Genomic DNA, 19793 nt, shown 5'->3' on the forward strand with positions numbered 1-19793 from the left:
TGCTTGCTTAAGTAAGTTTGATCACATAAGCGATACTCTAAAGGACCTGCACTGGCTGCCGGTGGAGCAATGAATAATCTTTAAGATCAATCTTATTTGTTTTAAGATACTCAACAATTTAGCTCCTGATTATGTGGTTGACCTAATTCATGTTTATGAACCTACGAGGTGCCTTCGCTCATCTTCAGACAAGTGGCGTCTTATTATCAAACCCTATAACTTAAAGACATATGGTTAAGGGCTTTCTCAGTTATTGCCCCTATACTTTGGAACGATTTTCCTATCGACATTAGATCAATCGACGATGTAAACAAGTTCAAATCTAGATTGAAGACCTTTCTTTTTAAGCAAGTTTATGAACTATCCTAGGTTCTCCATTTTGTAATTTTGTTATTATATGTATATCTCAAGTCGCTAGTGGAACTCTCAGGCCAACAAAGGTGCACCACGCCAGGGGGATCAATAAAGATTCGCAGTTCAAACCTCACAGCAAACACGAACGTAGAAAGTTTAAAAATTGCGAGGATGGACAACTTCTGACGTAAAAAATATAAAATATAGTTAGATATAGCTCTTTGGCATACAAAGCTTTGCTTTCATGTCCAAATTGAGCACTCTATCTAGGATGAGTCATTGCCGTTGCAATTGCGCATGCTCGCTGGTTTACTCTAGTTTGAGCACTCTGGCATGGCTTAGACGATACCACAAAGGTTGGGTCGTTTGGGGTGACCGTCTCGGTTCTCCCCCATCCTATCATTAGCACTGCACTGATGAGGCCCAGAAGGCCGAAACAGTACTGTCTGCAGTTAAACATATACATATATATGTATACGATTTTAGTCCTTTTTGAAGCATTGTAAAGCGCTTAGCACTAAAAAGGATAGGCGCTATATAAATATTTTTATTATTATTATTTTTATTATTATAATCTTGCTCTTGTACGTAGGATCAGCAGTGATCTAATCGGCCCAAAATAACGAATAGAAATATAGAGGCAAGACCGATACAACGTAGATAAGTTTTAAAACGGAGCACTGTATTTCGGCTGGCCAAAGCAGCCGTCTTCAGGTGCAGTGGGAATTGAACAGGGGCCAAGGAGGGGGAGGGGCTGGTGGGGCCGCGGCCCCACCACTTTTTTGCGCCCCCGCTTCCACTTTTTGCGCTGAAAATAAAAATATTACTATAATTTTATTCCTTTTTTCGATTTTTAATATGAAAAAAATATTTTCAATTGTCAGCCCTCGCGCTTGAGATGATTATAGCCAACTACATACATACATACATACATATAATTTTTGTTAAGGCAGGTCGGTTTGTGGCAACCCAAAGGCTGGTGTGGACCTGCCAGGAACTAAAAAGGAACTACTTAAATATATGGACAATTCTAAGGAAAAAGTAAAGAAATTTCAAGGGCTTAAAAGTATAAAAAATCCGTTTGCTTTGATGTTATCACACAGGCCTCCTTTTCGAATTGAATGCGATCTAATGTCCTTGAGGCCTGTCTAAGTTTTTGTTTAAAAAGCTGTAGAGAGGAAGCATCCTTGATGGCTTTAGGCAGCAAATTCCATACAATGGGCCCTCTGTACCTTGCACTATTTCTACCAAGGTCACTGTTACACCGTACATGCGGAAAGTCATTAATACGCCTTAGATTATAATTACTATCAATGTTGCGTTTTGTGAAAAGGGCAGTAAGTTGATCAGGTAAACTATTATAATGTACTTGATACATTATAGAAGCGAGTCTACGTTTGTAAATATAGCCTAATGATTTCCATTTAAGTAGGTCAAGGACGTCAGAGTCAGGAGTTTCGCTGGGCAGTTTATGGATTAGTTTGGCTGCTTTCAAGTGTAAATGTTCCAATTCATTAAATGTAGATGGTGAACAGGGCGCTACGCGCCTCAATAGTTCGCCATTTTGAAAACCGACCTATAACCCCTGGAGACGAGGTTGGGCTGTCGTAAGCTTTTCGTCTGAAAACCACATAATTTAGGTTGAGCGTGCTAAGAAATATTCTCAGCTATGAATAGCTTTATTCAGTGGGTCTTTTCAGCTTCAATATGGAAAGCACTTCCTACATCGATTTGTGAGTAAATGTTATCTTCATGTTTGTCGTAAGGTCTTGCCGTCCTTGTCAGTTTTACTACATCACAACATGCTCGTGTTTAACCAATTTTCCTGGAAAGTTGACGATGAGTCATTTATTCCTTTACTAAATTCGCTGGAAACATTTCCTTCTCTTATATATGAAATAAGGTAGTTGCTAACCATTTTATGGCTTCTTAATGACTAATAAAAACTCAGTCAGTCACCTTTTTACGTAATAAGACTGATACTATATTGAGGGGTGTATTCAGCCCTGGGTGTCTCGCGTGCAGGCGATGTAGCGCGTCCGGTTTAAACTGTAGATATCTAAACCCCTATATCAAATTAAAGCTTATAGGACTGGCTATCAATCTATACCAAAAATTTTGAAAAAAAATGAACTGTCGAATTTTTCACGACTTCTAAATGCGAGCGCCCGAATCACCTTTTGAACGTTACATATGTCAAAGCGAATTTTGCTTTACGCTTATTTAATGTGTTCCTCCGTTTCCGGGGCCAAAGCGCTAAAAAATGTGTCTGCAATTTGTCTTATTCAATTTCAGTGAAAAGTGACAGAACATTTTTGAAACAGGAGTGATCGTGCTAAAATCGCTCTTGAAAAAAAGTATTTAGAAATAAAATATTCGGAGACACGTTTTTGTTGTTTATATGTAAAACTAGCCACTGTCAAAATTGGAGAGCAATCGAACAACTTCCCTTTGACTTGTAGCTCTTAAAAGGTGATTCGGGCGCTTGCATTTAGAAGTTGTGAAAAATTTAATAATTAAATTTTTTTCAAAATTTTTGGTATAGTCTGATAGCCAGTCCTAAAAGCTTTAATTTGATATAGGGGTTAAGATATGTACAGTTTAAACCGGACCCGCTGCATCGCCTACACGGAAGACACACCTGAAGGTGCATGGTAACCTTAAGCCAGATTTTAGAACAGTAAGACCCCACTGAAAACAAGATGATTTTCTTTTATGCAATCCTGAGCCCAGTTGTATAAACGGCGGATAACACTATCCAACGGATAAGTCACCATTCAGTGAATAAGTGATGGTAAAACATATTGCGCTATCCACCAGATATAGATTTATTCAGTGAATAGTGTTATCCCCTTCGAACAACCGGGGCCTGGACAATAGCTATGGTGGGAAAACATAGCTTGCAGCTGAGTATTATCGTTATTTTAAGCTTCTGCCAACTTTTTTCATTTAAATGTTCTAGACAGTTAATTAATCTTTTGTACAGGCCTGGCAATGTACTTGTGTCATTTGTTTTGTTTTCAGCCTTTCCAATTTACTATCCTAACATTGCAAAAGACCAGTTATCAGAACAGTCAAGTATTGTTCAATGGAAGACATGTGTTAAAACTCAATTGGAAGGTAACCCATGGTGGAGGGTGGACCTGGGAGCAATTTATCAAATTGAAGCTGCAGTTATCACCAACACAAACAAGACTTGTTGCAATGATAAGCTACAGTATGTTGATTTAACAATCAGTGGGTTTTAAAGTTCACTGATCGAAGACTTAAGCACAAAAATTTTAAGGTGCAAACATTTGGATCATAACTTTATTTTGTTGGAATAGTCTTGCACATTTACTGCAACCAGTACCAACTCACTATTATCACTTCCACAATATCCTAAGACTTAGTGTATATAGTCAGTATGTATATGGAAAAGAAAAGATTACACTCTGAGGTGTGGCAATTTGAACATTTCTGCTTTCATTGAAAAGAAACTTGGCAATCAGTCTGCATTTGTTCAACAAGCTTCACTTTAAAAGCACATACAACCAATTCCCCTCGAAAACAAATAAATACTATCAAAGACACTGAGACATACCTTGTTTGGCACAGAGAGAGGCTTTATTACCCACGACCGCCCCCAGGAGGAGATGGATGGGAAGAACACTAAACAATAAGAACCTCTCTGCCCACCAAAGGGTGGGGAGGGCGGGTACAAAAATACCGAACTAACTTTAGAGCGTACGAACTGAACACAAATGAAGATTAGAATGAAACAACAACGCCTTGAAATACGAGATCGAAATCATGTGACCTCCCTGTTAACCTCGGGAAATTAACCATTTTGAGTTCCCCAAAATAACACCACAATTCCTCTATTCACTCCTACGAAGGGCTAACGCTTGAAACGTCAGCTTTTATAATCGTAACGGTGGCCAATTTACCATTTCAACTTTTTTGATATATTGAAAGCTTCACTTTAGTTATAATCGTTCCTATGCCACTGGGTGATTTTGACCAGTTCTGGTAAGAGCAATTTGAGATGAGCAATGATAACAAGAAGAGCTTTGTAGGGTGGGTCAGCTAGAGAAAGTAGGAGTTAATGCCAAACAGAAATTTATGTCCACTCCATGGCTCAATGATTTTTGAACCAGAGGACAGTCGTTATATGTTCCGCAAAGTAACTAGAACAACAAATGAGAGAGAATCTCAATAGACTTTGTATGTATCTCAGGCGTAAGATCTCCCATAGCTGTGGTAGACTGTCTCCAACCTTGCTTAAACATTTTGCAGTTAGTGGTAGTCAGTGACTGTAAATGTTGTAACCTACTGATACCTGCAATATTGCTGGAATTTTTGTTTCACAACTAGTTGCATCAATGATCAGGGTACACATGGTCACGAAACCTAGCTCAACCAATCTTTTATTGATATTTGTTTTACCAGTAATCTCATTTTTGTTTGACTGCTTCCTTTTGACACATTAACATTCTATATGTAGTTATGGATTTCCTTTTTCTTGAGTTTGCCCAACTTTTGCTCTGTAAAACTACTCTGATGGAATAAGAGGGGTAGTGACACAATGGTTAATTCCAAAAGTACCTCTCTTATATTTAGGCTCGGAATGTAAAGGGAACTGATGGACTGTTAGGAAAATCTGTGAAAGTAGATTATATATTCCTGTTTGCTTCCTGCAATATGGAGATAAGTCTTGGTAAATTAAGCCAGCATCTGGCATGCAAACTGAATTATTTTTAACCATTGTAAAGCCATGTTGTTTGCAAATCTCTCTACTCTCACAGGCTTTCATGAGGATGATCCTATTGATGCACGACAAGTTTGCCACCAAAATTTGACCTAACTGTCTAGGACACGAGTTACAGTCCGCTGTAACCAATGGCACTTTGGTAGATATTTGTTTGTCTCTATTCCCAAGACTCAGTGGGAATTGTCTTTCTGTGAGGTTGAAATTTATTCAAGTAAGTACTACATCTGGTATACAGTTTTTTCTAAAGTATTCCATTTTGCCCTAATTGTGGAGTTCTATCATTACTAAAGGTTAAAAAATGTTAATTGACATAATTATTACTACAATAATAATCCAAATTTGACAGTAATTCAGAACGTTGAAGAGGTCACATCTGTTATCTCAGTAACTGTTAAATAATGGAAACTTTTTTATAATGACTGACTTTGGGAAAGACATTTAATAATCTAGAACATATTCCTTTCAAAAGATGTGAACAACTAACAGTTGCATACAAATGTCTAAGACATGACAATGACTTAACAAAGGAACTTACAAGCACAACCTAAGTTCACTGTCAGCAGGTCGAAACTGACTAAGTCTTACAGATTGAGTTACAGCCAATAACAATACTATCAATAATTACAGACTTTTAACTATCAACTAATAAAAACTCTTTACCTGACTCTGAGGGTGACCTGAAGGCTGAAGTTGTCGAAACATGGGTCCTGGTTGCCTTCAATAGGTACAGTGATGAGACTATAGCAGTCATACAAGTGCCCTTATGCAAACTTTGTAGTAGCTCATTGATTTGCTTTCAGGCTATCAGAGCTAAGTTACTTTTTTTCACAAGAGTTATTAACAGCTACACAAGCCATTAAAATAAAGCTCAGAATGAAATTGCAACTAAGCAGGAAACACATAAACTCATTTCTATAATCACGCAAACCACTCTATATTCTCTTTTTATCAATGACTGATCTTATACGATGTGACTGCTAATCTGATAGAAACTTGTCAAATTTTGTAGGAATTCCACACAGCCTTGGGGAAGATGGTATGTTATTTTACGACCAGTCCTCAAGTTGGCGACCTTCTGAGTGGGTAGCTGTGGAGAATTTCAAAATCCTCATGTACATGAACATCTCTTTAACATCTGGTACTGCTTTGGAAACTTTTGACAAGCCAGGGAACATATACCCAAACTATCCTGTACGTGTTGGAGCTCTACAGATTAATGATACTGTCTTAGCCCCATTCTCATCTGATTATTCATTGGGAAAGGTTACAGTGGTACAGGATTGGCTTACATATGACATACAGCCAGGTAAGTTTTCTTTTTAAAATGATCAATGTAGGCTAACTTTTTTGCCATCTGGCAAAATGAACTTTTTAAAACCTAGATATATGGAGATTGCCTGCATTTGATAATCATTGATGTTACTTTTATAGATTCTGGTGGGGCTGTGATGACTTTTAATTACGCTGATCTTCGTCACCAAAGTGAGGTATCCTCTCTTTAATTGTTATGACAATTTTATGCAACAGTACATCTACTTTTTTAAAGCTGTGATATTGGCTCCTTTCTCCTCTCCTCCCAAATATACCTGTAAGTTCTACTCTCACCCCATATGCAAGGTTACACATCCTTTATTTATGAATTGACTGTTAGGAATAGATTTTAAAATTTTGATATCATAATCTAGATAGACCTACAAGGTACAAAATTGTTGTGATCTGACATTTTCATTGGTATTACATGTTTGAACTGTGTTCTTGTTTTTCTGTTTGCTAGTCAAACCTTTCATACATTTAGTCATACCTGTATGTTGAGTGGCCTTTCATTTATTTAATTTTTTTACTCTTTTATTCGATGAATTCTTCACGTTGATTTTCTTTCAGTTTTTTTCAGATGCATGCAAACTGCAGCTGCAGACTGCCTGTCCTCCAAATTCAGAATGCACAAGAGAATTTATGAATGACAAGTTTCCTACATTTTAGTATCTCTGCAAATGCAGAAAAGACTTTTTATCTTCTAGAGGGACTTTCATGGCAGTCATAAATGATGACATTCTAGATGTTTGCAAAGGTTAGCCAAATTTCTTTAAATTTACAAAGTGTTGACCTTTGGTTTTTTTTTTCAGTATTATTGGGGCTGTCCAATGAGGTAGCATCCTCGGAGACCCAGGGGCTGTGGGTCGATTTCAAGTTTGGGCATGAAGAGCCCCTTGGGACATTGTATTACAAGACTAGTTCCAAACGGTCGCAGTCATTCTGCCATCTGATTGGTGCCAGAAAATCTTTGTGTTTTTCTGCCCAATCAGAGTGAAGTGTGCTTTAGAGTCCTTTTATGTGTTTTAACACGGTCATATACTAGTAGCTCAGTTGCTTGCTATGTTTGTTTGGACCATGCGACAGAGATTTGTTTGAGGTGAAAAGTTTCAGTCTCAGCACACAACGTAAGAGAAATCCATTAGATTGCACACAAGCCTACGTAGCTTTCTGCTTTCTGTGTGCGCCAAAATCTAATCTTTGCTTTGTAATAAAGTCGTTTACAATACGGCCAAGGTTGCAGAGAATGTTAAGTTCGTGGATGACCTCCAGCAAGCGCTAAGAGAAAGCTTAGCTGTGTTTCTGGTTAGCTAATTAAAATCTGAACAAAAACTTTTTAATGAGAACATTGTGGGAAGGAGAGATGTTTTCGGGAAGTTACCAAAGGGGTTTGGAAAGAGTTTAATCTTTCAACTGCTGCCTAGAGTGTGGAAATTCTTGAGCTAGGAAGGCCACGGATTCTCTTCTAGTCCCTTGGTCACTGTCATTTCCCCTCTTCTGTCGATTGTTGAAGACCAAGTTAAATACCTTTGATCATTGGGAATCGATCCGATGCTGCTTTCAATGGGAAAAACAAAACCAAAGACCAAGAAATATTGAATGGAAAGGGCATGTTTGCTTTATTGCAAATGTCAGCTTAGTAGTACAGGGTCATCTACCCACATCTAATAAGCAAAATTTTCCACGCTTAGCTTTTCTTTTTATTCAAGCAAAGATGAGATAAGATTTTGGCATGCACAGAAAATTGCACAAGTACCAGTTGCTTGACATACCTGCATGGCCCGTGCGATGAAATAACTTCACGGGATTGGCAAAGTTTCAGTCACAGCAACTTATGCAAAAGATCTAGAAAGATTTAAGCTTAAATCTCGTTTAACGTTTAAAGTGACATATCAATGACTGCAACCATCGTGTTGTATACAAACCTCGCAAACTTTAATATACTGAATACTGAATACTTTTGAAGGTATCACTGTAGTGATACCTGCAAAAGTATTCAGTATAATTTCTGGTAAGATTTTCGTGGACAATCTAATGGATTTCTCTTACGTTGTGTGCTGAGACTGAAACTTTTCACCTCAAGCAAGTCTCCGTGGCATGGTCCAAATAAACATAGCGAGCAACTGAGCTACTAGTATATGTTCGTGTTAAAACACACGAAAGGACTGTAAAGCACACTTCACTCTGATTGGGCAGAAAAACACAAAGATTTTCTGGCACCAATCAGATGGCAGAACGACTGCGACCGTTTGGAACTAATCATGGAAGACAATGTCCCTAGGGGTTCTTCATGCCCTAACTTGAAATCGACCCACAGCCCCTGGGTCTCCGAGGATGATGAGGTAGTTGTTGTGTAATTTTTTCTCACACCATTATGGTGAATACTTGCTGCAGGAGGCATCAGTTTATCTGATGGTAAATCAACTAGTCAGTCTGACACATCAGGTGATGGAGTTTCATTGAGAGCCGTGGATGGTAATCTTAACCCACTGTTTTATAGTGGCCAAAGCTGCAGTTCAACTACTAGCCATGCTGATGCCTGGTGGCAGGTAGACCTGGAGGAAGTAGTTCCTGTTGCCCATGTCTTCATTCAGTTTAGGGATCATTTCTGTGATTCACAGGCTACACATTTTCTGATCTATTATGGTGAGTTTTGTAGGAAAAATTGTTTGCTTTCTCTCTTGCTTTGTTCTTTCTTGTTGAAAAGACTTTGATTGCAAAAACTGTGCAGAATGTGTTCAAGAACTTCTATTAAAGACAATTAGATAATAACTTTAATCTTATCTGAAAATAGTGGTCTTTGTATAGTGTTATATAATTCAGGAACAGAGCGTTGTCCGCAAAAACTGTCACAAAAGGTTTGAGACAAGTTTAGGTTTAGAGCCATTCTGAAGGATCTCGATATTAGTTTTAATGTTTAGTTTTTGATGTTTGGTCCAACAGCAGACCTTTTATATTTTGTTCAAGGTCTTCACCTGGAAGATAACTTTCCAGTGCCTGGAAGATATCTCTACATCAGACTCCAGGAAACTAATAATTTGACGCTTTGTGAGGTTAATGTATATGTTGATTCCAATGGTATGTACAGTTAACATCAATGCATGCAGACATCCTAATTTGAATCTTATGTTATAATTCCATGTTCAAATTCCAATTCGATCTGGAACAGTGGACAAGAATAGCCACCCAGTGGATGTCCATTGTTAAATCATTTATTTATTTATTTATTTATTTATATAACATTGCAAGCCAAGTGACTAGGATTTGGAATGAGTAGGGATCCAGTGATGTTCAGTGTTGTAATGCTCAATATATCCCATTTACTGGACAGAAACCAAAATCCTTACATCTGTTGTTAATTTTCAGTTTTTATTTTCTTCAAAATTAAAACCATTCTTGCATAAAGTGTAAGTAAAGTGTTAGGCAGAAGGCATCCAGAGGGTTTTCATTGAGATTGTAAGTGGGCAGTACAAAGGTGTGTGAACAAACTGACAGAATGTTTTCTAACTATATCTCCTTTTCTTGGGAATTTATATGATTGGTAACAAGAAGGATTCCCATTTCTTGTCTTTTGTAAAAGAATCATTTTTTCTTTTCTTTGGAGATGTTATGATGTTCTCTGGTTTCTATTGACATTTTGCTGCTTACTTTACAGTCAAACTGGAGAAAACCAAATCATATTGAAAATAACCTAACAGGTACTACTCTATACTCTAGATAATATTGCTTTTAAGGCCTGCCAGATTACACAGTAGCAGTGGATGGTAATTTGCAGACCTGCCTTAATACTACCTTTACACTGGACACATTTTTGAGGATAGACCTGGAGTTTGTCAGACCTATCGCTCTTGTTCATGTAGTTAGTGCCTTAGACATGACAGATGTGGTAGTTGTTGTAGGTGAGCAATACACCATAAAAATAATTTTAACAATTTTAACAATACTATCTTAAGAACATGAACTGACTTAGTTAAATATATTTCTTTGATTGTTCATCACTGTTTACTCCAAAGGGTATGTACTTTATAAGGATAAGTTTAACAATGTGAAAGGTAAATCTGTGAATAATTTAGTGATTAGTCAGTATGAGAACAGAGAAAGTTTGAAAATCTTGTCATGATGGAGACACAAGTGTCATCTCCTCATACTGCTGGTTGTAACACTGAAATACTTTCCTTCTCAGATCTCCTCTCTATTTGGGAACAAGGTCCACCCTATACTTGTGGGTCAAAGCCCCTCTCTTTTTCCAGTCACATACATACAAGCTCTCATTTCCCCCTCCTCTCCCCCCCCCTTTCCTGGATGTTCTGCCTATTTATCTCTGCATGTAAATCTCCTGCCTATGGATATACGTTGAAGGCCAAAACTTCAGTGGACTCCCTTTGCAGATTTCAGCCTTTGCTAAAAGTTTTTCCATTTGTTCCTTGTTAGGAGAGACTCTGACAGGGGACAAATACAGTTCTTCTAATAACATTGTAACAGCAAACATTACCAAGGAATATGTGTGTAACTCTCCACACAGAATAAGTGGCAGATATGTTTTCATCACCATTCCAAGAAAAACAGCATCATTAAATCTGTGTGAAGTGCAAATTAATTTTATGCTGTATACGACTGTAAGTCTTGAAAATTTTGTGTTGTACGTAATGAGGGTGATGATTTAGATGATTTTGTTGATATTGATAACAAAGATGATGGTGATAGTGACTCTTACGATGGAGATAAATTTTCCTTAGTTTAAAATATTGGCCAAGGCAGCTTGATAAACATGGTTAGTTTATTTGAAACGAACATTACACCCGTAAAATTTGCTTTTGCAGAAATCCAGAAGCATATAATCTAAAATACCACATGTAGTCCTATCTCGCTTATTTGGGTAGCCACTCAGATTACAGGACTCAGTTCACTTTGCCCTCTTACGGAGCCGGTCATATAATAAAAATTCTTGTTATTTAGCTGGAAGTGCCCTTGGGTAATATGAAGCGAATCCTGTGTTCTTATTGGCTACCCGAGTGGGCGAGATGGGCCGTCTTGCCCGCTGTGATCCAGCGCAAGTAAAAAATTCCGTGGAGGATACTTAAGAAATTTATAGCTTTTTCAAACAAGTTCGGTAATGGAGTTGCAAAAAGCAGCAAAAGAGATTTAAAACAAAAAAAAAAACATAAACGATTTTTCCTGAGTTGCAAAAACCGGAAAACACAAGAGTTAGAACACAAATTAATTTGAAAGCATGGAAGCGGCTTTGTCTAAAGGAAAGCGAGAAAAGGGAAGTTAGTGTCATTGCCGAGCAAGAACTGAATTTTCTTTATGCAAATTTGTCAGAAATATAAAGAAGACCCATCAAATCATGTTATTTTCCAATTTATAAAATGAGAAACGAGCTCGCATCATCACAGTTGGCTTTGTGATTTTTTAAAGCGAAATCTTTTTGCTATTTAATAAATCCTTTATAGACCAAGGTGGCTGCACGTAAGTATCGTTCTTTTTTTTTGTAGTATTTTGATCGACCTCGACTTCGTCTCAGTCCATAAAAAGGTTAAAAAAAAAACTCGGCCAACATCTAGCTATCTAGACCTTACACTCGGTCACTCGGTCAATAGCTCATATACTCACATTCTAGATGATTTGACAAAGACGGGTTCTGCTACACAGTCCAGTTCTGCTGTACCAGAAATGATCGCTGATCAGGGTTTTGACAATGACAGACTGACATGTATAGCAACAAATGACCAGACAGATCCGTGGTGGAAAATCGACTTGGGTAGCAACCATGACGTTGAGGAAGTTGTCATCTACCTACCCAGTGAAGGATCCATTCCTTTTTCTTCTGAATGTGATGTGTATGTTGGTAAGTTTTTTTTATACAAAGTGAAATATAACTAAGCAATAAATGTACTTAGTTCTTTAATTTTGAAGCTTGAAACATGAATACCACACGGAAACTTGTAGCACCAGCCCATTTTCGCTGTTCTGGCTGCATCTTATCATGATGGTTTTTTTTTTTTCTAGTTTATTAAGGAAAATCTTTATTGTGTCACGTGAGTGAAAAATTACAAGTGATACAAGAACTGAGATGGGAAACAGTGGGAGGAATGAAAGGCAAGGGGACATCTAGAAAACAACAGGAATATAGTGGTGCAAAGCCTTAATATCATTTTATGTTCTCTAAGCTTTTGTACTTTGTGTAATTTAGATTGACTAAGTTTGATGTGTGTAGGTGTTGTTGAACTATTTAAATGTCATGTTCTATTGCACTGCAGTGTTTGTACTGGGCTGTTGCCCCTAGAAGTACATCCCACTGTCGTAGTCTTGCACTGCTTGTAATTCTGTCCCCTTGAAGTTTTGCAGGGCTCGTATAGAGGTTTTGCACAGCAGCCATGTTGGATGGCAGGAACAATGAAAATATTTTGCATAAGAAAGAATTTTTTTTCCCATGGGTAAAATAATCTATTGTTCCTGCCATCCAACATGGCTGCTGTGCAAAACCTCTATTGTTTTAGTTGGGTGGGTCTTGGGATTCTTCAGTGGGAAGTCCTGGTGAGAACACTGATGTATAATTATTTTGTCTCACCTTTCTACTTCAAATTAACGAGAAGGAAAATGTTATGAAAATCATGCATTTGACCACGAAAGATCATCCAATTATTTACCCAGCTAATCCCATTTTTAAACTTGTTTAAAACATTGCCCCTACAAGTTTTGGATAAGTAAGAAACATTGAATTCCTACTTGTGTATTAGATCAACAGCTATGCGGAAACGCCAGTACAGCCAGCAAAACGTTTGTATCAGTTATCTGTTCTCCAAAATTACAAGGGAAAGTCATTGAGATTAAAAGTATAGGAGCAAACAATAGAATTGCACTCTGTGAAGTGGAAGTGTACTCTGAAGTTCGCTTTGCATGTAAGTTCTACATTGTCAATCATGGGAATTAACAGACACGGAAAAATTTGCCACCGAATTCACATTATTTTGGGAAAGGTCTTCATTATTTGGACGGAAATACCTCTTTCTTATTCATTTTATGGGTATTCTGCAGTACACAACGGGCTATATACCACACGTTTTCTTTCCGACAGTCCTCGTGGTCTCTAGAATTTTTCCAGCCAAAGGCCAAACAAACGGAGGTGAAATAATTGTGCCAGGGGTAAAATTTTACTGCCAGGGAGATTTGAAAGAAGACTAAATTTCCATCAGCCTACCTATTAATTTTTAGATCAGAACTCGTCAAAAAACTTTTAAAATAATTCATCCCTGGCCAAATTTTGCATTTAATTAAGTATATTTAATGCCCCATAGGAAACGGAACTTTTTTCCGTCTGCAACTTTAATCCAGGAAATGTCTCTCCGCAATAACTGTTACTGAAAATTTTTGTTTTTGCTAAAAAAAAAGGAATCACTTAGTTACCTATGTTAGTTGGAGGCGTTAATTTTTTTGTTTCATTTTAATTTGTGAATAGTGGTTTGTACTGCTTGTAGGATTAGCCACTTCCGCTGTAAGAACGTAAACTACCTTGAATTTAGTATACAACAACAACAACAACAACAAACAACAAACAACAACAATTTATTTAAGATTAGAAATATAGCTAAGGACATTGGTTTCTCCCCGCAAATAGCTTATGAACTAATCGAGGCGGGGAGATCTAAGGACAGTTTACAAGTACAGGATTTATCTACAGATGGACTAACAATGAAAACACTACTATGCAGTAAATAGAATAAGCATAAAACAGAGTAAGTATATTAAGATTACGAAAAGAGGCTAACCTAAAGATTAAATAACTTAATAAGACGGGAGACTTCGACATAATTATCTTCTGACCGTAAAAAATTTAGTAGTAACTCCTGTATCTTTTTACGAAAAGACGGACGTCTGAGTTGTTTAATCGAATAGGGGATAGAGTTCCAAATTTGGGCACCAATTCTCGAGAAAGAAGCATACATTTTATCTTTTCTAGAGAATCGACAAAATACGAGTCACTAGAGACTGTTCATTGTTCTGCAGTTATGAATCTGACTTGTTTTAACAAACTGATTGAGTATACCAACTGGTGCTGTCTGTCTGTTGATATCATACAATAAATAGCTACAATCTCTGAAAAATAGGCTAGGTTGGGGAAGACAATTCGATTTGAGAAAGAAGGGTACGGTGTGCTCCTTAGACTTACTGAAGTAAATAAGACGTAAGGCCCGTTTTTGTAAAATTACGATCTTTTTTTGAATGTCACGGCATAATTTCCCCAAGCACAAATACCATAAGTTAAATAAGAGACAATTAGTGAATTGTAAACTGAAAGTAAGACACGACGCGGGACATAATGGCAAGTAAGACACGATGCGGGACATAATGTCTAGTCTTGGCAATAATTCCTATTGACTTGCTAATTTTGTGGCAGATAGATTCTGTATGGTATTTCCATGAAAGATTTGAATCAATCATTAAGCCAAGATATTTTACATAGTCTTTTATTTCAAGGTTTGCATAGGTATAAGTCACAGAGTCAAAAATTCTAATCCTAGGTATAAAAGGCATTTTTTTTTTGTCGGGGACGAAAAAGTACAAAGTTTGATTTTTTTATGTTCAGAGATAGTTTATTGGCCTTAAGCCAATCGTTGACGTCGCCAAGTTCGCGATTAACAAGAGATTCGAGTTCCTTTAAGTTGCTATTTGCAGATATTATCCTGGTATCGTCAGCAAATAGATAAAAGTTAACTAACGAAGAGGACTTGTAATTATCATCGATGTACAGAAGGAACAAGAGAGGTCCGAGGACTAAGCCTTGTGGTACACCGCACAATGTCGTCTCAGCGTCGGACACAACATTATTAACTTCCGTATTTTGCTTTCGATCAGTTAAGTATGATCTAAGCCAGGAGATGATTACACCTCTAACACCATAATTTTCAAATTTAGCTAACAAAATCTCATGTTTAACAGTATCAAAAGCCTTCTTGAGATCGATGAAGACGCTGCACGAAAATTTACCGTTGTCCATATTTTGGAGAAGTGTGTTAACGATATCGAGTATAGCATGCTGAGTACTGTGCTTACTGCGAAAACCGTATTGCTGATCATAGAGAATGTTGCAATCTTTGACAAATTTGATAAGCCTAGAGTACACAAGTTTTTCAAAAATTGTGTTATAAATCGAGAGCAGTGAAATAGGTCGATAGTTTTCCAGTAGAGAGTCATCTTCGTCCTTAAATATCGGGATAATCTTAGCACGTTTTAGTTAAGATGGAAAAATCCCAGAGCAAATAGACCGATTAAATATCGTAGCTAGAGGTACGGACATGATCCTTTTTGCCAATTTCAGGAACCTAACTGGAGAAGAGTAGAGACCATGGGCCTTGTTGTCTTGCAAAATTGAAATTTCTAAATGAATATTTTCCGGAATAATAGGATCAAAGAAGACTATACCATACCATGTTAACTGGTACAGCATCATTCAAGGTGTGGTTGGATGTGAGAAAATCAGTAGTTTTCCACGCCTTATCGGGAGATGTGAGTTTTTCCAAAGAAGGGGGAACATTTGGCCTAAAAAACTCATGGACTGAGAATGTTTTCAAAGAATTAAGCGGATCAACGGATTTCCTATTAAAGATATGACGCCTTCGTCCCTTTTAGATTACGATCGTTGCAAAAGTTCGCCTTGCCCTTTGTAAGAACACTGGTCGATCATACAGATGTGAATGCCAGTTGGGTTTTGTCGAGGACCCCAGTTCTCAGAATCCGGTGAATGCAACATGTAATGGTAAGAAAGTCGAGTGTTTGTTTAGTGTCTTTTAGCGTCATTTGTAGGTTCTCCGTCACGTTTTTAATTTGCTCAATATCGACGAGCTATTCATACAGAAACTGGAAACAGATTCAGGGCCCATGTGACGGAAATTAATCTACTGCCCTTTTCAGATATAGACGAGTGCCAGTCTCCAAGTGCTTGTAATTCAGATCGAGTTTGTAACAACACTGTTGGATCATGCAGATGTGAATGTCCGTTGGGATATGTTGAAGATCCTAGTTCTCAGAATCCAGTGAATGTAATATGCAATGGTGAGGGAGCCATGAGTTATTCAATGAAAGATTGGACTTGGATCTAGAGTGCATTCAAAGCAATTAAGTATTTTGTTCTTTTAAGATATCGACGAATGCCAGACTGCTAGCGCTTACCGTTCAGATCTCATTTCCAACAACACTGTTGGATCGTACTGATGTGAATGTGCCTTGGGTTTTTTTTTTTGCCGGTCAAATTTTACATGTAACAACGCTCAGGGCTCGTACAGATGTGAATGTCCTCAAGGTTATGTTGTGGATCCAACTCTCAGAACTTAGTGGATCTGGTTTGTGCAGGAAAAAGACATAAAGACGTAAAGACATAAAGGAAATGAGCCGTAGCACCGAATTGTGCTCTTTAGTTTTGTTATAGATATAACATATAATTTTTGAAATGCCAAGAGAAGTGGCTTGGGGATCTTTTTACCATTCTCGATACTGGGCTTGGTAGCAAATTAGAGAAATATTTGTTCAGCAAATCACCGTACTCTCCTTTTTAGATTTGGACGAGTGCCAGTCTGCAAGTGCTTGCCGTTCAGATCTCGTTTGCGAAAACATTGTGGGATCATACAGATGTGAATGTGCATTAGGCTATGTTCTAGACGCCAGTTCTCAGAATATTGCAATGGATGCAATATGTGTTGGTAAGGGTGGAAACGCGTCGGCTCGTTAGTGTGAAGGTCTTTGAATCTTTGTTAGAATAGAACTTGTGTTTTATGCTTTCTAAATACAGAATACGGGTCAAATTACCGGACAGCCGCACAGGAAAACGACTTCTTGTTATCAAGAAAGGAAAGTCTTTTGACAGCCTGGATTTACATATCCCTGGCGTTCAGTTCTTGATCATAAGATAGTACACAACGTTATTCAAAGTGAAGATGCTTGAGTAAATGACTCTTGCCATTATAGAAGAAAATCAAACGTCGTCTTTGGTAACTACCATCCAGTCACTGATTAACACAACGAAAGGCAGGTCAGACTTAACAAATCATCATTTTACAATTGTAGGCTTACTCGCTTTTTCTTTCTTTGTTTTTCAGACGTTGATGAATGTGTGAACAGTGTACAGTCTCTTGGCTGTAGTACCTTCTCAAACTGTATAAACTTCGAAGGTTCTTTCTTCTGCACTTGTAAGGAGGGATACTTAGGAGATGGACGCACTTGCCAAGGTCAGATAATCTGCAGATCCCGCTTCAAGTGGAGGGTTTTTTATAAAGAGGGTTTCTATAATTACTAGTCTGGGAGGAAGAAAATCTGAGCTACTTCCATAGTTATTCTTCGAGTTCTCTGAAATTTAAGCCGTGTTGAGGTTTTTTTTAGATTCTTCATAGGCTAGTGAAGAGAAACAAAAAATGTTTTGAGAAAATGTTTAAAATTTGCTCAAGCGTGGGACAAACCTAAAAATCGATTCCTTGGCCAGAATTCGAACCGAAACCAGATGCTGTTTCGCGGTCGAATCCTATACAAACTTTGTTACAGAAAACTGGTTTGAAGTCGATTTAAGTGTTAGTTGTAAAGTCATGCCATATTTCTGCAGTTCTACATCAGCCTTCTGCTGCTTATTACAACTATAGTTCTGTGTTAAAATAGTTGATCCTACCAATTAGAGGATGGTAAGATTGATGGATGGATCGAAAACTATAATGAATTTATTTATTAATTGATTTCCGCGTGGGAACGTGTTCTGTACTTCTAGGCAGTTCTTGTGGAGGTATTTAGTCTGTCCCAGATGCCTCTGCGACCATCTTTTTCAACTTTTGTTCCACCCATAGGAAGGACAGAGGTGTTTGAAATGGTGTGCCGCAATCGCGGAGGACTGTTGTCAATGTGCGATAAGAGTGGCAATTACAAGTGCAAATGTGACAAGGGTCATGTTTACGACAGCCAAACACAAACCTGCCGACGAATAGTTTAAACTGCCAGATTCAATTCTCCACGCTGAGCCGGGTAGAAACTGAGCACTAGAAGTTGGAGTCAGTCTATTTTATTTCAGAAGGACTGTTATAATCGTTGGTCAAGGCATAAGTATCACGACGCTAGATACATTGATGTAGTATGAGACTGCTTTCGTCCCATATTAGGGGGAGCTAAATGGCTCAATGTGCCACAGGTTTTGCTAAGTTTCATAAATTCGTTTTTGATGCCGTGCTCAACAGCACATTTAATACGGCCAAAAGTGCTAGATTTAGCCGGAAAACCAAAACGCCTGTGACATGTCGATTTCAATGATCTCTTTCATTTACTGATCAAAAGTCGATTTGTTTGCAAGGAAAAAACACCCTGTTTTCATTACAAACTTGATAAAGGAAATAAATCTTGACGCTAACATCTGCTCGAGCAACTAGCGAAGCGATTTAGAATTTGATCCTACCCCGTTAATACGGCCAACTTAATTATTTAGCTCGTTGGTAACCGTTTTAACGGGGTTCCACTTTATATACTCGACTTTAAAAAACTTAAAAACCAGATGCTATTGAATCAGTAGTTGAAGTGGTGGATTTTTATCAAGCCGCTTCATGGGTTGGTAAATATCGACTGCTATCGCCATTGTGGCACATGGCACTAAATGGCCAACGGACCACACCATAACCTTATTTCGAATACTATATATGCTCAATAGTACTGGTACTAAACTACTAAAACAGTGACCGCGAATAGCATGTTTTACTTCCGTAGTGTACATTTAACTTAATTATAGCCTGGAGTAGGCTTTATGAACATTATTATGCATACGTTTAACCCGTATGGGTTTGAATTTTTGACCAGATATGATTCACGGTATTTGTGGAGATTTGTAACTGGGATGTATTCCTGCAAATTATAGGCATGTTTAAATCGTATGGGTTTTGCAATAAAAATTGGAATTTTCGTCTAAATTTGGCAGTTTTTCTCGTATAACTTGTACCCTCGTGTGCACTCTGTATGGAAAATAGTTCGTCAAGTTTTTCTATCTGTGATTGATTTCTCTTGCCAACCTTACCACCCCCTTCCTTCCACACCTGACAATTTTGACATTGGGAATTCGTCTCTCCTGATATTGAAATTAAAAAAGTAAATTGTGCACTTAAGGTCCGGTAATACGGGCAACATTTTTCTTCAACTTGTCTTGCAACATTGTTGCATTGCAAGTTGAAACCCTTTGTTGAAAATTTGTTGCAGAAAGTAGAACTCGAGTCTACTTTGTGCAACACGTTGCCTCAACTTGCAACACTATATTTTGTTGCGAGACAAGTTGGCCACGAACGTGGTAATACGCGCAACAAAGGGTTTCAACTTGCAGTGCAACAATGTTTCAAGACAAGTTGAAGAAAAATGTTGCCCG

The 19793-nt window shown here is 37.8% G+C and overlaps 1 non-coding gene across 1 annotated transcript; it reads left to right on the forward strand.

Annotated features, from left to right (window-relative positions):
- The first annotated feature begins 1974 nt into the window (after nucleotides 1-1974).
- On the forward strand, nucleotides 1975-19347 carry LOC111329208 (uncharacterized). The gene is made up of 19 exons (XR_015991100.1): nucleotides 1975-2087; nucleotides 3379-3591; nucleotides 5142-5318; nucleotides 6117-6413; nucleotides 6539-6589; nucleotides 6999-7175; nucleotides 8813-9064; nucleotides 9386-9505; nucleotides 10153-10317; nucleotides 10850-11034; nucleotides 12039-12266; nucleotides 13159-13347; nucleotides 15980-16175; nucleotides 16337-16471; nucleotides 16557-16749; nucleotides 16834-16837; nucleotides 16923-17115; nucleotides 17512-17640; nucleotides 18244-19347. It is a non-coding gene; the product is annotated as an uncharacterized LOC111329208 (transcript).
- The last annotated feature ends 446 nt before the right edge of the window (nucleotides 19348-19793 follow it).

Source organism: Stylophora pistillata, chromosome 8, assembly GCF_964205215.1.
Source record: "Stylophora pistillata chromosome 8, jaStyPist1.2, whole genome shotgun sequence".
NCBI lineage: Eukaryota > Metazoa > Cnidaria > Anthozoa > Scleractinia > Pocilloporidae > Stylophora > Stylophora pistillata.